Source organism: Diabrotica virgifera, chromosome 9, assembly GCF_917563875.1.
Source record: "Diabrotica virgifera virgifera chromosome 9, PGI_DIABVI_V3a".
Lineage (NCBI taxonomy): Eukaryota > Metazoa > Arthropoda > Insecta > Coleoptera > Chrysomelidae > Diabrotica > Diabrotica virgifera.
The window spans coordinates 69829878-69845633 of NC_065451.1; positions in this window are offsets into that span (position 1 = coordinate 69829878).

Genomic DNA, 15756 nt, shown 5'->3' on the forward strand with positions numbered 1-15756 from the left:
GAAGACCACCCACAAGATGGACTGACGACATAAAGAGGATTTGTACCAACTGGATTGCAGCAGCGCAGGATAGATCTGAATGGAAGTTTTTCGAGGAGGCCTATGTTCAGCAGTGGACGACTATGGGCTGATGATGATATTAAAAGAATCCTTTTTTTGTGAAACAGAGTTTTCAAATTTCTCTCAGAAAATTTATTTTACAATTAAAATCATGATTGGATAATTATGATATTAGCAATAACCTATAGGAAAATTTATCATGAAGAGTAATTTACTATTTTTGTTGGAAATAAGCCATATTTTATTTTAAAATAAGTTTATTTGTTGTTTTAATTTCCAACTCGAAAACGTTCTCATAATTCAAACCATTATGGTGGCTCCTTCCTTCTGTGCCACCCTGGATACTTAGGGGTGGTTACCCCGAAGATGAGGGTTGATGTAGTAAATATAGTTCGTTGTTAAGTCATTTATTTACACGTTAACTATATCACAGAAAGTAACTGGTGGTATGTTATTTACTTGAATTCGATGTTACCCCGTCGAATCTCAACTGCTCATTGATTTATCTGTTCTCGTAAAAAATATAATTAAAGTCGGTTATTGTTTATTTACTGTTTTGGTAAGCCGCGGTGACCGTGATTCAAAGTGCTGACTGTTAATAAACACCCACTGAATATTATTGCAACTCGACCTTGTATCAAATACTAGCATGCAAAACTAGGTTACTCGTATTTATTAAACAAACATTACCACGGGCATTTAATTATTAAAAGGTTTATTTGTAATATGATGTTTATTGAGATGCTGTGTATCCCAATTCACCATTAACAAATTTTGTTTTTGTTACTTGGTAAAAAATTCTTCTAATAATTTAGTTTTATCTAACTCATTCAGATTGACAATTCAGATATACATATAGATTATACATTTTAAAGTAACTGACTCAAAAAAGGAAAAAAATAATAATTGAATATAAAAAATGAATAATATTATAATGAAAAATAGAAGTAAAATGTTAATTTATAATAATAATAATAATAATAATCTTTTTTTTTCTCTGTTTCTGGTCTTGGTTTAGAACTAGAACCTTTAGCCACGTAATTGTATAACTTATCACTAACTCAGGTGTAATGTGTAGTGTGTGTGTTGAGTAAGTGTCTTGTTACTTTGCAAAGTCGACGTCATTGTCTTTGCAAAGAGACGCTAATTGTATCCGAACGTATATATTAGGAGGGAAAATAAACATATTTATGTTTAAATAGAGTAGTTGAAATTTATGTAAAAATGAACAAAATCGGTTATTTGAATATTTGAATATTGAACATGTTTGATATTGCTATAGAAGACGATACATTCAAGAAACCCATTATAGTTGATACATAAGTATACACATTTATAAAAAAGTACTTACATGTATAAAATTCTACCATTTCTGGAAGATCCCGCAGTTGGTTAATAGCTCCTTTCTTAATATTGTTTTGAAGCTATATGTTATATCATTCTGTCCCAGCTTTAAATTGTGACTTATTTCCCAGTTAGAATAATAAGCTCCTTTCTTTCAGAGTTGTCCATCATTATACCTAAAAAGCATGTAAACATATTATTATGTTTCTTTTATGACGATTCGGATACGCAATAATATTATTATATCATCTTAAATTACTCAATTTACTTTTATTTAATAGCTAATATGTACGTACCTTCAAAATATCCGTTAATTTTTAAAGAACACCAACAAATCCAAAATCCATATATATAAACATGAACTAATATCACGCCATATTGAAAAAAACTGACGATTAAATCATAAAAATAAAAATTATTTTGTGGAGGAAAATCCCTTTGCAAGTAACATTTCGGCTTAATGATAAAGTTTTTATTTTATAACCACAGTTACCACAGAAGGTATTTCTGAAGAATTGTTTCTTGTGGTTTAAAATATTTATTTGACTGCAAGAAAATTTCTTGATCACAAATATAAATATAGATTAACTTAAGTTAATAGAATAACATTATATTTCTTACACTGCAAAATATTTGTAGTTTTCAATTTAAGAAGCAAAAACTTTGGGATAAGAAAATTAAATATAACCATTAATACATTTCTTAGTATTGAAGAAATTATCTGTAAGAAATTATTGAGTTGTGTTTAAAAAACTCGTTTCTTTATATGTAAACTGGTATGTTTAAGTTAATATGATATGCTAACTTTTAAGAAAGATGGCTCAAAGAAATCAGTGTTTTAGGAGAAAAGAAATTGTTCTCTCGGTGTACAAACAAAATTGTAGAAAATTTAATTTCCTACATTTTATGTTTTACTAGATTTTCTGTAGGGTTGGTAGTTTACGAGATACAGCGCAAAACCCCTTTGCACTCTTTTTCTAAAATGGCGGCTGGGGGACAATGGTGGTGACCCCAAAAACTTGAACTTAAGCTTCTGCTGATCTCCTCTATACATTAAAAAAATAAAATGGACTCCTCTAACAAATGGCCTCTATGGCCTAAAAATTGTAATATTTTAATGGACTAAAATTTAAAATAGATTTTTGCGCCACGTATTAATACCATCTATCTCCTTGGTACTTGAATTATTGTGTGCGCTACTCAAATTTTGAATCGCGTTTAGAAATTTTTACATTCTTGTCATATTTACGTGAGATGTAGAAACTGGTAGATATCAAACATAATACGTTCAGTTTTACTTATATTTAGCAATAATCCATATCCCTTCTTTTTCTTTGCTTTTACAAATGCACTTCTAAGCCGATTAAAAGATTTAAGGTTATTCAGAGTAAAACTCTCTCCGCCTTTGTAAAATCCAGTCCCATTTTTTTTACAAAAATGAAGTCCACGCCTTTACAAGTCAAGTTCATTCATTTTTCATCAGGTCTAATTACATTTTAGATTCTTTTTCGCTTAATTTAAAAATTCTTGTTAATGACTTTTTAGAGGGAGAGTATTTAGAAATTCCGAATTTGCTCATGTTTTGTTCAGAGTTTTTTTGTAATTAGATGGGACACTATTTTTTAATCCTTCATCTGCTCAGAAATAAATGGTCGATTCCTATAAAGAATATTTTTAAGAAATGATGTCTGACTTTTCTATTGGTGTAACAAAGGAATATCTAAGAGCAGCAAGTTAAACAAATTTTTACTGTAAATATGTGAATGGTAAAACTCTTTTGTATATCTACAAAATATCCTTTGAATGAGGATTGAGCATGAAGCATACATCAAGAACAGATACTTCGAGAAATCCCAGATATACAAACAGGCATGGGATAAATGAACGTATGGCTTACCTGAGAATTGACGCCAAACCATTTAATATATCAATCATAAACCTATATGCCCCAACTAACTGTGCTGCTGCGGAGGAAAAAGACAAATGTTATCATAGGCGTAACCAGGATGATCCTAAGGGGGGGGTTACAACTACCTGAAAGGGGGGGGGGGTTACAACTACTGGAAGGTCTCTGAGGGCTATGGTGTTAAGCGTATAGAGCTCAAAGTACATCCCAATGGGGGGGGGGGTTACAACCCCCAAAACCCCCCCCTGGTTACGCCTATGAATGTTATGAGGAACTCGAACGAGAAATGGAGAATTTACCTAGAGAAGACACAATACTGGTAATGGGAGATTTTAACGCCCCAGTAGGTAAGGAAGACTACATTAACCAAGTAGCAGGTAAGCACACATTACACGAAAGAACAAATGACAACGGTCAACGATTATGTAACCTAGCAGCTAGTACCAATATGATTATTGTTAGTACAAAATTCGAACATCCTAAATACCATATAGGGGAGTGCATATAGATTTTCACTTCGGAAACAATCAAACAAGATAGAACTTTTTGTAATTTCAGTAAGAAATGTTTAATAAACAACATATCAAAAAGTTCTACTCGAGAAGTGGGTGCTTAATTTTTTATTAAACAAATGAACTGCGAAATTAGATGTTTTTTTAAATAACTCATAAAATATAAATTTTAGAAGAAAACTGACTTAACCATTGAAAATTCAAAAAATTTTACAAAAAAACCTTATATAAAGATTTTTCTAAAATTAAATCTGTAGCTTCTATAATTTTTTATTTATAACGCTAAAGTCACCCTTCACGCAAACATTAGCGCACTGTAAACTAGCGTACGGCGAAGTGCACGGTTGAGTTATTTGATTGTAATTCTTTAACTGATCGATCAAATGAAATTTTAGAAATTGGACATGAAAAAAGAATAATTAAGCTATGTTATGGTTCTAATAAAAAGAAATAAAATGTATGGATATAAGTACGGTGTGGGCTGAAAGTGAGACTTACATTAATTTTTTTTTTAAATGATTTAAAAGTGTGTAACTAATACAATTTTTCTTATAAAGCTCTTAACAACTTTTCTTAATAACAATTTTTGATATTGTGAAATGTAATGGTATTTTACTCTTGAGTGAAATTCATATTTTTTGACATACCTTGTATAACATTAATTAAATTTGATATTTGATGATTGCATCTTAGATTATATATATATATGATGCAGAGTATTTTATAAAGAATAACTTATTTTCGTAAGACTGATAATTTAAAAGTTATCAATAGTTACGCAGACATACTGTATAACAGCTAAAAAAATTTTTTTTGTTGAACATTTATTATTGTTGAAGCTTATTATTAAATGTATTTTAGGTAAGTTTTACAGAAAAAAAGTTTTGATCACTTTGAATAAACATTTTTTAGCTGGTAATTTTCGGTTTTTGTATTACATTTTTGTTATCTTTCTTAATTTTCTCAAAAAGAAACAGTATGTTTCATTTCTAAAGTAAAATAATTAAGTGCATTTTAAAGACTACATCCTTAGCTTTAAAAAAACTTTTATAAAACTGTAAAAGACCTGTTCAAACTTGAGTAATACCGTCTTAAAGTGGTGTTATTTCTGTAAAACTATGAAGTTTTCAAAAATTACATTTTTTTTGAGACGTCGTATCATTTTAATTAAATTTTTGAGATTTTTTTTGAATGAAACATCGTTTAGTAAGATGTTTGAAAGGTAAGTTGTGCAAAATTAAGAGCTTTATAAGAAAAATTGTATTAGTTACACATTTTTAAATCATTTAAAAAAAAATTAATGTAAGTCTCACTTTGAGCCCACACCGTACTTATATCCATAAATTTTATTTCTTTTTATTATAACCATAACATAGCTTAATTATTCTTTTTTCATGTCCAATTTCTAAAATTTCATTTGATCGATCAGTTAAAGAATTACAATCAAATAACTCAACCGTGCACTTCGCCGTACGCTAGTTTACAGTGCGCTAATGTTTGCGTGAAGGGTGACTTTAGCGTTATAAATAAAAAATTATAGAAGCTACAGATTTAATTTTAGAAAAATCTTTATATAAGGTTTTTTTTTGTAAAATTTTTTGAATTTTCAATGGTTAAGTCAGTTTTCTTCTAAAATTTATATTTTATGAGTTATTTAAAAAAACATCTAATTTCGCAGTTCATTTGTTTAATAAAAAATTAAGCACCCACTTCTCGAGTAGAACTTTTTGATATGTTGTTTATTAAACATTTCTTACTGAAATTACAACAAGTTCTATCTTGTTTGATTGTTTCCGAAGTGAAAATCTATATGCACTTCCCTATATGGTATTTAGGATGTTTGAATTTTGTACTAAGAATAATCATATTGGTACTAGCTGCTAGGTTACATAATCGTTGACCGTTGTCATTTGTTCTTTCGTGTAATGTGTGCTTACCTGCTACTTGGTTAATGTAGTCTTCCTTACCTACTGGGGCGTTAAAATCTCCCATTACCAGTATTGTGTCTTCTCTAGGTAAATTCTCCATTTCTCGTTCGAGTTCCTCATAACATTTGTCTTTTTCCTCCGCAGCAGCACTTTTAGTTGGGGCATATAGGTTTATGATTGATATATTAAATGGTTTGGCGTCAATTCTCAGGTAAGCCATACGTTCATTTATCCCATGCCTGTTTGTATATCTGGGATTTCTCGAAGTATCTGTTCTTGATGTATGCTTCATGCTCAATCCTCATTCAAAGGATATTTTGTAGATATACAAAAGAGTTTTACCATTCACATATTTACAGTAAAAATTTGTTTAACTTGCTGCTCTTAGATATTCCTTTGTTACACCAATAGAAAAGTCAGACATCATTTCTTAAAAATATTCTTTATAGGAATCGACCATTTATTTCTGAGCAGATGAAGGATTAAAAAATAGTGTCCCATCTAATTACAAAAAAACTCTGAACCAAACATGAGCAAATTCGGAATTTCTAAATACTCTCCCTCTAAAAAGTCATTAACAAGAATGTTTAAATTAAGCGAAAAAGAATCTAAAATGTAATTAGACCTGATGAAAAATGAATGAACTTGACTTGTAAAGGCATGGACTTCATTTTTGTAAAAAAAATGGGACTGGATTTTACAAAGGCGGAGAGAGTTTTACTCTGAATAACCTTAAATCTTTTAATCGGCTTAGAAGTGCATTTGTAAAAGCAAAGAAAAAGAAGGGATATGGATTATTGCTAAATATAAGTAAAACTGAACGTATTATGTTTGATATCTACCAGTTTCTACATCTCACGTAAATATGACAAGAATGTAAAAATTTCTAAACGCGATACAAAATTTGAGTAGCGCACACAATAATTCAAGTACTAAGGAGATAGATGGTATTAATACGTGGCGCAAAAATCTATTTTAAATTTTAGTCCATTAAAATATTACAATTTTTAGGCCATAGAGGCCATTTGTTAGAGGAGTCCATTTTATTTTTTTAATGTATAGAGGAGATCAGCAGAAGCTTAAGTTCAAGTTTTTGGGGTCACCACCATTGTCCCCCAGCCGCCATTTTAGAAAAAGAGTGCAAAGGGGTTTTGCGCTGTATCTCGTAAACTACCAACCCTACAGAAAATCTAGTAAAACATAAAATGTAGGAAATTAAATTTTCTACAATTTTGTTTCTATTACTTTTTGTCGTTAAGTGACCAACCAAAAAGATATAAATAAAAATACGCTAATAAATAAAATTTACGGTCGCTATTATAACCACAATAATTATGATACATAAGAATAACTATGATTTTTTTATAAAAAGACACTGTACCTATCTAATGTAATGTATTTTATAGAAATGAAATTGGACTATTTAAGCGGCCTCAGGAATATTTTAAAATTATAAACAATTTTTTGGCTTATAAACAATTAGAATATCTCGAAAATATTCAATTAAATTAAATCATGAAAACGGTATTGGAAACAAAGCGACAGGACCTTTCTTTTAAAAGAAAAAAAGTTTAATTGTGATGAGTGGTTTCTGAGATACAACCGGTCAAAGTTGACCGGCATTTACGGCAAAGATGTAAAGAATAGAATCATAGTTTTCAAACCATTACCTTTTTAGTTTTGTCCTCTTTCTCCACAAAATTTTTCATATCTTTAAAATACTCATAACATATATATTATTATAATAAAAACTATCGATATTACGAGTGAAAATTGCCAAAAATAGCAAAATTCCAATCAAAAATTAGGTCGGAGAAAATGTAATCTTAAAGTTCAAAATCGGTATACGTTAAGAAAATGCATTTTTTTAGCTTACCATGGAGCAATTTTCTTCATTCTTTTTTTGTTTCCAAGTAACTCGAGTAGAACCATCTAACTAACGCATTATTGAATGTCAAACTTGCTTTTGTTTTGTAAATGTTTATATTACTGAATATAGAATTGAATAACATTTTCAATGAGCTAGCACACGACCCCTATTTTAAGCCAGCCCCGTTTTGATTATTGTGCATCAGTCTTATATTTTTTGTTTAACCTAAATATTGAACGTACATAATATTCTTGTATATTTTTATTGTCTCTCTTTGTTGTTAAATATTTTATTGCTTGATTTCATTTTGATTTAATAAAAAATTGATTTAAGAGCACAGGCGCAAATATTTTACGACTATCTCTACTTTTTCTATCTTTACACGACAAATTATATGTAGTAAAATTTTCACTGTTATGGATACGTACATAAACATTACTTGACAATGACATTGTCACCATTAACTTAGAGATGACTATTGAATGTTCTTGAATAACTGTTACTTGTATCATCGCTTAAATTACACAGGTTTACAAAAAAAATATTTTTTAAAATTGTTTGGAATTTGATAACTGATTTTTATGTATTTTTCACCGCTGATTGCAAAAATGCAATCCATTTTTTTCTATCACGTAAGGTTTTCTCACAAAAAAGGAATGACTTATTGGTATAATAACAAAATTTTAGCAATTTTTCAAATTTTTTCTTAAGTTAAAGGATTTTATTTCATGTATAATACATGTTATAAACTACATATCTAGTACACTTACATTTCTCTTTAAGCTCATAAGTCCTTATAGTAACGCTTTTGCTTTCCGTCGAAGCTTCTTTTATTGCTTTTCCGGCTGTGTACTCGTTGAGGGTCATCTCGTTTTAGCATCCAGCAGTAGTCCGCTATCATGTTGACGTTCCATCTTCCTTGATACCTTCTTTCCATTTCCTTGATATCTTGGTGGAATCTTTCACCCTGCTCTTCACTTACATCACCAAGGTTTGCAGGGAAGTAGTCTAGATGTGAATGGAGGAAATGAACTTTAATGCTCATGTTACATCCCAGCTTCTTAAAGTTGTCGAGCATGTCTGCGACGATTGTCTTGTAGTTAGGATCTTTTTTGTTTTCTAGGAAACCGGTAACAACTAGTTTAAAAGATGTCCATGCTGCTTTTTCGTTTGTTTCCATTTTGTCCATAAAATTGGGATCTCTCATCAGTTTTCTAATGTCTGGTCCGACAAAGACTCCTTCCTTTAGTTTTGCCTCGGATAAACCAGGAAACTCTCCACAAAGATACTTGAAACACTCCCCTTCTTTTGGCAACGCCTTTACAAATTGTTTCATTAACCCCAAGTTAATGTGGAGTGGTGGTAGTAATACCTTTTTGGGATCCACAAGGCTTTTCCTGTCAACATTTTTAACCCCACCTGTAAGGTTTTTCTCAAGGGCCAAACTTTTTTAATGTAGTGTTGCTTTCTGTCTCTTCTGTCCCATTCACAGAGAAAGCAAGGGAACTTTGTATAACCACTTTGTTGACCAAGCAGCATTGAGATCACTTTCAAATCACCACATAGCGTCCATTTATGGTCTGAATAGCAGAGTTTGTTTAAAACCAGTTCGAGGTTTTCATAACATTCTTTCAAGTGGACAGAATGTCCAACTGGCATAGAAGCATACTTATTTCCATTGTGTAGAAGCACTGCTTTAAGGCTTCTTTTTGAAGAATCTATAAAAAGTCTCCACTCATCAGGAGCATATTCTATTTTGAAACGTGCCATAAGTCCAGGAACATCACTGCAAAACACCAAGTCACCTTCTTGAGAGAAAAAAGATACAAACTTCTTTTCCCTGGAACGATACCAAGAAAAGGACGTACCCGGAGCCAACATATTTTTATCTTTTAATCTAGACCCTAAAAGTTCTGCCGAGTCTTTAGGAAGACCTAGGTCTCTAACTAAATCATTCAGTTCAGATTGTGAGAATGGAACGGGATCGGTTGTGCCAGGATCGTAGCCATCACTGTCTTCTTCACTTTCACCTAGCTGAGCCAATGGCTCGTGGTCATCTAAAATACCATCCAAAGAAACTGGAGGAGAGGGTATTGATACTTCAGGTCCATGAGGAACAGGGCGAATGGCTGATTTAATGTTAGGGTAAGAAATATCCTTTTTGTTTTTCAAATTGAAACCTTGAACATTGCAAGAACTAAAATAGCAGTCATCACTATGGTTTTTGGGCTCCCTCCAAACCATTGATATTCCAAAACGAAATGACTGCTTTTTACCTTGAAACCATTGTCTCAGTTCTTCAACACACACTGAACAAACTTTGTGTGGGGCCCAAGACTTGTCTTGATCACCCAAGTTTATACCAAAATAGGCAAAATATACCTTTTCAACAAAATCGGAAATGTTTCTTTGTTGCTTTTTAACTGTATAGTTACCACAAATGTAGCAGAAGCAATCTGGTGAGTTGATACATCCTCTGGTAGCCATTTTTCATAAAACAACTTCACACCACAAGAAAACAATCTGTTTAGGCTGATGCCTTGAATTATGTTCTTTGTAGTTCGATAAAAAATCACTGAAAGTTATTTGATTCACACTTTATTGCCAACTATCCGTGTGTCACGAGATATCATTTAATACTACTCTCACAATCACTATTTCAAATCACTAGTAACCACACCACGTGAACAACACAGAGTGAAGAGATACTGTGAACTGAAGAACAGGTAGCAGAAGCTCACTGCTTGGTGATGGGGAGGGGGATGGGCACTGTGGCAGACAGGCACTGACATGAAAGATGCTCAGTGAGTCAGTAAGTGGATGGCGAGGGAGGGGAGGCAATGGACAAGTACCGACATGAAAATAATGCTGGTTTCTCCTAATCAACTCTTTATTTTACATACAACTTGTATAGTAAAAAAACAGCTAAGTAACTGAAAATACCTTAAAGTATTTTTTTATACTTATTAAAAGTACTATTGGCTTAATAAACAGTTCATAAAGATCCAAAAAACAAAAATTCAAACTCACTAGAGTACGGAAATATGTATAAAAATATCGAAAAAAAGCTAAAAATAGACAAGCAGTTTGTGGAATAACTGTACGTGATGGAATTTTTTCACTATTTTTCCCGAAATTAGCGTTGAAAATGCTATAAAAATCACTTATTCAATTTTAAACAATTTTTATGTCGCAGATCTGTGTTATTAATTCAGTTAATTAATATGATAATTTTTCACTAACTATGTATTCAGCGATTATAATAATTTATATATTATGCAATAAAAGATAATACTTAATCGAAAAAAGAGGAAAAGTCATTTTTTAATAATATATTGTTACTATGGAACGCTTAGATAAATTTTGAATATCTTTAACAACAAAATGCTTATATCACATTGTATATCCTGGTGTAGTCTCTGCTTGGTATCTTCCATAAATAATAAACAATAAATATATATATATATATATATATATATATATATATATATATATATATATATATATATATATATATATATATATATAATAAAAATTTTATTGGGGAATGCAGTTTACATTCCAACAGTCATTACATATTAACAATTATATATATATATATATATATATATATATATATATATATATAGTGACTGTACACCCCGATATGGGGCTAAGTCGCGAAAGCTTTCTAGATCCTATTTCTTAGGAGGATCAGTCCCTTTTGCTTATGTTATGTTCTTAACGATTTCTCTCTATTTTTTCCTATCTCTAGTTTTCCCCGCCATTCTCTGACTCCTGCGTTTTTTAAGTCTTCTTCAACTTCTTGCAACCACTTTGATCTTGGTCTTCCTCTTTTCTTTCTTAAAGTTGATGATTGACGTGAGTCGACCAATTGTGAAGGGCGAAGGAAGGTAACTTGTGAGGTTAACAATAAATAAGTTTTTATTAATTTCACGTCTTAAATCAATTATTTATCAAATACTTTATCAATATTATTTAATAAACAACTCAAGATATTATTATTCCTAAAACCGTGTCAAAAAATATCTAACATTTTCTCTGTCTTGTCAGCACATTATGTTCGACTGAGTGCGTTTTATGACAAAGATAGCGAATGATCGATTTGGAAAATATTACCACCGACATGGTGTTCATTTCTTTCCAATCCTGAAAAAGTAATACTTTTGAAAAATTTATAGGTCTGGATCTCACGTATGAAAAAAAAGTTGATCAATAGCAAGCTGAAAATTTGTTAATAGCTTAAGGGTGTCTAGTCGGATAAACTTTGATATATGGGAACACTGTAACAGGGGCAGTTTTAATTGTGGAACAGGTTAAAAATTTGGAACGGTCAGACCACGAAAACGGCACATTTATTTTGTCCGACAGAACAGACTTAAACTCTCCCAACAGAGATTAAATTCTCATGCAAAAATCAGACTGCTGTTTATCACCTGTCATAATTCCTGTCATTTGACATATTCTACATGTTCCACTCATTAAAACGCCAATTTGGTGATAAATAGCAGTCTGATTTTTGCATGAGAGTTTAATCTCTGTTCGGTGAGTTTAAGTCTGTTCTGTCGGACAAAATACTTGTGCCGTTTTCGTGGTCTGACCGTTCCAAATTTTTAACCTGTTCCACAATTAAAACTTCCCCTGTACCAGTGTTCCCATATATCAAAGTTTGTCCGACTAGACACCCTTAAGCTATTAACAAATTTTCAGTTTGCTATTAATCAACTTTTTCTCATACGCAGGATCCAGACCTATTAAACGTAGAATGAAAGACGAAATTATTACAGAGGGCCGAAAGTCCCTTAGAATAAATAAAAAGTTTCTTTTGAATGAGATATTTGAAATTAAAAATCACACTAAATTGTCTCTTAGTTTTTCACCCCTGTTTTTCTCAGAATTCGAAAAAATAAATCCCATGTAAATAGTATTGAAGCCGAAATTTTGCGCCTATCTCCTTAAGTTAGAATTTTTTTGTATACTAGGTTACCTATTTGAAATAAAGATATCTATCTATCATAAATCAATAATTCAAAAAGTTGTTTGCTTTCGTCACATCCCCTAATTCCTAATCCTGTTTTATTTTGAATGGGTATAAAAGTTCAACATACTAAATTTACTAAATACGGTTTTTTGTTTAAATTTTTCTATGTAAGCCGTGCATAATATTATGTAATTAATAAAAATAGAAAATTGAACTAAAACTACGAGCAATATTATTTAATTATGTAGTTTTATATAGTTTCTTCTGGCCTACGCCATACTAAAATACTATTTTGGTTTAAATTTTTTTATGTAAGTCATGCATAATATGTAATTAATAAAAATAGAAAATTTAACTAAAACTACAAAAAATATTATTTGTAATTATGTAGTTTTATATGGTTTCTTCTGGCCTACGCGATACTGTTTTTTGTTTAAATATTTCTATGTAAGCCATGCATAATATTATGTAATTAATAAAAATAGAAAATTGAACTAAAACTACGAGCAATATTATTTAATAATGTAGTTTTAAATAGTTTCTTCTGACCTACGCGATACTAAAATACTGTTTTTGTTTATATCTTTCTAATGTAAGCCATGCACAATAATATGTAATTAATAAAAATAGAAAATTGAACTAAAACTACGAGAAATATTATTTAATTATGTAGTTTTATATAGTTTCTTCTGGCCTACGCGATACGCCACTGGCACTCGTGTTTGGAGCTCACTTGGCTTCAGTTTTGTTCTCGTTGCGGTCACTCCTGGGAAGTGTAAAATTCTCCCTACAGCATCTAACATATATCCCATTTTAAAGATGTTCCGTTAATTTTGCCGCTGTGTATATTAATAATGATCAGTGCCGCGGCAGCACGCGGTAGCGCCTGTGTGCAAAACATTTAATAGCGCCCAAAATTAATAATTATTTATTGTAACAAGTGGCAGACTTAGAGGGGTTTTGGGCTTTGGCGGTTAAACCCCCTCTTCGGTTCGGTATATGTAAAATATATAAACAATAGTAGGAAAATGTAACTTGTCTTTCACAAACAATACAAAAAAATTTCGGTGCCCAAGCTAACACCCTCAGAAGAAAATACTAGGTGCGCTACTGATTATAACCAAACAAAAATAACTAGAAATTCTCACACATTCAACAGGAAAATAAAGTAATGGTAGGGGAGCCCAAGCGGGGATTTTTGCAGTTACTCGAGCGCGTCAGATTAACATATGGGGAGAAACCTGGTAACCTGCAGATGTACCTCTACCATATATTGGCTCTTAACACAGGGGAGTTCGTTAAGGGGGGCCCGAAAAAAAAAATTTATCCTTAAAAAAACTCGAAATTGTCAGATTAAGATAAGGTAAGTTAAGTGCATGCAAAAGAGTGTATATTTCAAAAATCTGACTATTTGAACCGGGCGTAAGGAAATGGGTGAGTCCCAAAGTTTCACGAGAAAATAGCGAATATTTCGCGAAATGAATGACAGATCGAAAAACTAAAAAATATATTGATGTGATCTTGATTATTGATATGAGATAATATTTTTATATGTCATTTAATTTAATCAATGCATTAATAATAATCTAATTAATTTACCAGATTACATATCAATATGTTTTCAATCTCAGGGCTTTTTATAAAATTAATTACTTACATACGTGGCTTCTAAGTATTTCTCAATGGTTCCTAATCGGGATAGGAAAGAAAAGAGTAAAATAATAACACATATGGGTTACAATTGTAATCAAAATATTGTTTATTTTATTTAAATGGCAATCACTGCTTAATATTTGCTATATCTTATTATTCTTAAACATAACATTTACACATGGGAATCTTATTTCCTTTTGGTTTCCAATTGAAAGTTTTTATTAACATTTAACTATTATGATTTATTAGCAACAATTCTATTTAAGTTTGATGAAGCTTTTCTGATATTATTGATTATGTTTCTTCAATTTTAAATGTGGTATTTAATACGAAAAACCCATACATTCATGTCCAAACAAATGAGACTGACCTTTTTCTGGTGAACTGAGAATGTCTTCACACAAGACCCGTTTCCTGCTATCCTTGGCTGCAATCAAAACCTCGTCCTGGCTTCCAGTAATGTTCTCCTCTGAAACTAGCTCGTATAGCTCTCGTTTCCTGCTTCTGTCGTGATGCTGTGTTCTACCTTTTTCGAAACTGCAATCAGCTACCGGGAACTCTTGGCTCAAGGAGGTTCTTTTACTCTCAACCTGGCCTACCTCTCGTTCCACGATAGATACTCCACACTCACGGAACTACACCGGCTTTCTCACTCTCCGTACACTACCGTCTACTACTGGACTTCACTTCTCGACAGCTCAAAACATTCTGATCTCTATTTGTCATTCATTCCCCTACTTTCTAAATATCCCTTCCAGATTCACAAATTAAACTTCCACCACCAACTCTCATTCGCAGTATTCCTCAAAACCAATTTTTAATCTTTCTAAATATGCTTAATGGATTTCAAAAGAAAAATAGTTAATTCCCATTCTAAAATTACTTTCTACTAATTACAAAATTTAATGATCTATTATCTACTTCCACTAAGTCTTATTTAGCATCGGCTAATGATCGAACCTTCCGCGAACAACGATAATGACCTATTATCGATTTCACTTGAGTCTTATTTAGCATAGGCTAATGATCGAACCTTCCGCGAACAACGACAATGGTACGCGCCATTCACTTTGTTCATTCTAAGCGCATTGTCCCGAGTTTCGTTTAATCACTTCTTAAAATTAAATATAACAATTTGTTGTATACAGGTTGTTCTAAATTTATATGCCCGTGGTTGAGAAAATTGAAATTATTTTATATTAAATTGAATTCTGTTTATAATTATCAAAATTTAATTTTCATATCAAATAGAAATATAACAAATCCCCGCCTTATATTCGATAAAATTTATCTGCATTTTTAAATAAATTTTCTCGAGGCAAAACCAAATCCCTGTATATTTCCTTACTTTAATCTACGTCTTATACCCCTTCTTCTTGTATTACTCTAATTAGTCCCACCTGTAGAGTAATTGTTTCCTTATTTTCAGTGTCCTCATCCTGTGTTAGAGTGTCGGCTATTATGTTGTCTTTCCCTTTTTCCCATATCAATCTTCTGTCTTT